This window comes from Lineus longissimus, chromosome 12 (assembly GCF_910592395.1).
Source record: "Lineus longissimus chromosome 12, tnLinLong1.2, whole genome shotgun sequence".
Classification (NCBI taxonomy): Eukaryota; Metazoa; Nemertea; class Pilidiophora; order Heteronemertea; family Lineidae; genus Lineus; species Lineus longissimus.
Genome location: NC_088319.1, coordinates 10,634,676 through 10,639,802, shown reverse-complemented (window position 1 = coordinate 10,639,802; position 5,127 = coordinate 10,634,676).

Genomic DNA, 5,127 nt, shown 5'->3' with positions numbered 1-5,127 from the left:
TTTACAACCGATCACTTTGATCAATTTTATTGGTATGCTCAAAAGTCTTGTTTTTTAAATCAAGATTCCTATGTATGATTTCAGAGAGGAGAGGTCATAATAAAACAAGTACATATGAATTAATTTGAACCCCTGTTATATTTTTTGTGTCCGCAGGCTTTGTACTGTGAAATCAGTCAGGAGTCGTCATTACTCTAAGAATGATCCTTTCTTGGCTGGTCGACAACAACAGTCTTAGGGTGGATCAGCTGTCAAGTTTTGATGGCCCTTGATCAATTTTGTTGCATCAGGACAGCTTGGTGGAATCGATTAAAAAAATATTGGAAGTTTCGTGTGGAAGAGAACGTGGAACCGTTGCACTCCGGACGCAGTGGACCGACCTCATCCTGTCGCCCGGTACGGAACGACGATCAGGATGACGAATTGGACTGCATTGGTTGTCGAACACTTTCCCACTGTCGGGAGGACGACATCCAGCCGCCCAGGTGGTCTGATCCCTCCAGGATATAAAAGAGCAGTGATACGGTATAAGAGAAATGGTCCACTTGTCCACAGCAAGCATCGAATCCCCTGGTGCCATTGTGTGCAGGACCTTCGGAGCTCTCTGAGGCTTGTGTGTCAAGGTGGAAATCCCGTGTTGGACCAAGCAGAGAGGTTCCCCGAAAGGATTTTCCATTACCCCACTGCACATAGCACAATGCTGAGTGTAGTTACATACCAAACGCCAGGCATTAATAATTGCAATATAAAAAGTACAGTCTGCGCACCAGTCTGCACCCGAACTTGTTTTGCGGACCTTTTTTCCTTCAAGAGCAGACAGTGCTTTTGTACTTATGACGCTTATGTGACTTCATATAAGATGAAGGCATACATAGTTATGAACTGTGTACATATTTTTGTACCGTGGTATAAATAAGTTGTTTTCCAATTGGGGTGTCTGGCACTGGACGTTTTTGTACTAAATTACCAAGGCATGTTTATGACCTGGCGGAAGCTGTTCCGTCAAAACTTAACCTGTTTTAAACATACATTTAATTCAAGAGCAGCTCTGCACACTCCCGACGCTGCAGACCAGCCTCGGCCTGTTGCCCGACGATCATGATGACGAAATGGACTGCATAGGAGTCTACAGTTCTGCGGCTGACAGAATTCATGTCGTCAATCATGGACACTTGCAATTTGTGAAATAAACTGTCAGAACCGTGAGCAAACTAGACTCCCTAGGCAATACATAGTCATTAAAAAATGCCATCCGACGGGATGTTGACTCGACCGATCCACTGCGTCTGGAGTGTACAATGAACATACCTCACTCGGTCTTACCAGAGTCCTTCAAATTATTTTATTTGAAAGACTCTGGTCTGGTCTGGCTATAATAGTGTACCTTCGGATGCTTCATATGTATTTTTCTTGAAAACGTTTTTTTCCCATTTTCACCCCCAAGACACTATACAATGTTTACTGTATACAAACATGAGATTGAGGATGTGATGGGTATTCCAATGATGCGGAATTTCATCTTGAAAACATCACTGGAGACAAGTCATGTTAGGATTGGTTCTAGGCGACGGACTTTCCAGGATGTGCGTCTGATAAGAGCTTCCTGGAATCTAGAAAAACTTTAGGACATGTCTTTGCAATTTTCATGAACTTATCCCAACAACGTGATTATTCATGTGATTATTCTATGTTCTTGTTCAAACACAAGCCTTGAATCATGTAAATTACGTACTGGGAATGGTGTCCTTATATAGGCCTAAAACATGATGAATCCCCTGATACAGGACAAAATCACAGCAAACAAAGGCAGACATATTGAAATAGGAAGTCCCACCAAACAAAAAGTGGTACGACCATGAGGTAGGGCCTCACCTCACCAAACAGTATTCTAAAATACCTGGATTTAGAACGAACCACACTTTACAGTGTAAATGCACAAAAAGCAAACGAAGCCTCGTTTTGAAATCAGGCTAGGCAACCATTACCGCTTGGGTTGTCGCAAAAATTGAAGCTGTCAAAAAGCATTTCAACCACATTTTTCGTTATTTTAGAATAGAAATTGATACCTCACTGTCTGTATTGATTGTCTCACCACCGCTCGGGGGGAGCTGAAATGATGGCCAAAACCTCGTCTCTGCTTGGGGGTTTATTGACAACCAGAGATATAGGGCCGAGTCTCACCAAACAAAAAGTGGATAGGGGAGTCTGAGATAGGGGAACCTGAGTTAGGGGAACACCCAAGTTGTCTCTTTAACCCTTAATGGGTCGAGATGTGATAGATGACTCGCAGTCAACGAGCTTTAGCTCTTTTTAAGTAAAAAATGCATGGTAACCAAAAAATAATCGTTTCACTTCAGTGACTAAATTCGACATGGTATTTATGATATATGGAATTATACGTCGTTGATTACTAACACCGGGAATTCCTCAGTTGATAACTAACACCGGGAATACCAGGGTACATGGGATCTGAAGTTTAAACGAATTGGCTCTCTTCCTTGGATTCACGCCAATTGTTTACATGGATCTAACTGTGTCATCTAGACGGTACCATAATCTCCAAATTAAGGAATTTTAAATCCAGCATTGACCTTCACGTGCAGCTTTCGGGCTTGAGAACTAAACGAAACCCAAGAGAAACATTTGGCAACACCTGTCGACGCCGCTCTTTAAAGATCTTAAATTTGTTATAGAATTTGATAGTTTCAATTGTGTAATACGTCCAGCAATGTATGTTTCAACAATGCCAATGTTTAGATAGATATACAAAATACTATATAAATACCAAATTTCTGCACATATTTGTATTCATAACATGATACTAACTGCACTGCGGCATTGTGTATAACTGCATTTCTATTTTCCTGGACCACCAGCCTACGAACAGCGTACCCCTTTAAAGTTTATATGGTACACTACTACAGAACCCATCATAATACCGATCCTCAATTTGGAATTATCAGCGGTCTTGCAGTGCTACAGCCAGTGTCATCTCGGTGTTCGACGGTTCAATCGATTGGGGAATAACGTATCGAAAAATTCATCGAAAATTCGGCCTAGAACATCCGAAGTATATATAATCTATACATGGACCCGATAATATATTTGCCCTCTGTCACATTGCGAAACATTTATCTAATAACGTCACATTTCTGTGTCATGGCGAATTTCCAAACTTCGCCGAGGACTTGTATTAGGTCAATACATTTAATATATATCTAAATTGTCATTTCATACAAAATAATGAAACTTGAATATATGAATGAAATAAATTGGCCCAGAACCAAGCTGATGCTGTTTTCGATATTGTTCCAAATACCCCCAGGTTTTGTTCGCCAGGTAAGCCTATTGGAGTGGCTCAGTTTAAATCATGGATTATGCTAAATGACCCACATTAGGTTGTCTGGGTCAAAGCTTTAACCCCATCCCCACACTGGTCAAGATTCTGGCAAGGGAAGGGGTAATAATTGAGGTGTGTTAAAAAAGGAGCTCATGTAGTACATGTATTTCGCTTTTGTTCTGGTGCGCGTGGATGTAAAGGGTCTGCACAACTGGTTCTATAAAAACGTCAATATGACACCACTTTATAGCAACTTCGTCGCAAAAGATTGCATGAAAAAGAGAACACGGTTCTGCAGCAGATCTTTCGTAAATAATCGATCGACTATACATGTATAGAACCATCAATTTTATTCTGTGGAAAATCCACTGCATGTATAGCAATTTGCTCAGTCAGGCACCTTTTTGTGACACTCTGTACATTCTGTCTATCAATTTTATTCGTTTGTATATATACGCGCGCTGCTTGTTTACCAACACTCGTGACGTCAATTCTGACATCACTTCAACCATATATCAAAATGATGAAGCTAATGAGGTCAAATTAGCATTAAGTTTGTGAAGACGAATAAATCATGAGAGAGTAATAAAATCATAGATAGAATTCCTGTTATTGGTCAAATGTTTAGTCAGTGGTACATGTATTATCAAATTTGTCATTGTATGTATAAAAAAACTGTTTTAAATGTTTATCAATGAAATGACGAGGAAGGCACCTGTTAGGATGAGCTTAATTGCATATTTTGACAACCATGACTACATGCATCATTAAGGGTTGCTATAGGGCCTACTCAGCTATAATAAATGACAATTAGAACGATCGACGCATCTTTTGAAGTTAACTAAAGCTGGTAATGGGTGTTGTCTGGTCTCCGTATAACCTAGTGCACTCCATAACTCCAGCAAAAAGGTTACCACGCGGTACGATGATGATTTTATTCGTCGCTGTTCTGTCGGTTGTCTCTAGACTGCCTGGGCAGTCTATATTGCGTCATCCTAACTGGGTGAGGAACGAGGCTGGTCCACTGCGTCCGGAGTGTAGTTGTCTCCCGCATCTTAACTTCACCTTTTCCTGACCCTCATCAATAATGGCCCTGCGGATTTGAGAGACAATCGCACGCGAATTAAATAGACTTCTGAGAAGTGACATTAGTTTGTAGATAAGTGATACAATACACCCGCGTGAAATCCATCATCTCCTTTAATAGTAGTCTGAGCGCAAGTCGACAATGACACGCAATTATTTGCAAATTTCCTAACATGTTGAACCACACTTTCAAAGTGTCATCATACAATGCCATAGTTACACTCCGGACGCAGTGGACTGGCCTCGTCCTCCACCCTATTAGACAGTTTAAATAGAATGACGAAAACATTGCCCCGGGAGTCTTGTCATCGTCAGTGTTGAACTTACCCAACACCAAACCTTGATTTGTGACCTGTATGTCGGGAAGTATATCACTGCACCACTGCAGCGCGCACTGCATGTCCTAAAAAAACATTGGACAGTTATTTCTGACCAGCACAGTATGTCATTGGCCCTTGATGCTCGACGAGAGTGTCTACCGGTAAGAATACTCTATAACCCATCCTGTAGGTCAATGGAGGCCTAATCAAATTGGAGACAACATAATTATGATTGATATGTGATAAAGATTAATTGGTCTACTCGCGTTGTTCTGGTATTTTTCATTCATACTATCACACACTGCTGATACTATCCATGTTTGCTGAAGTGATTGATATGCTCTACTCCACTTTTGCACGCTGAATGTCTGCATAATTACA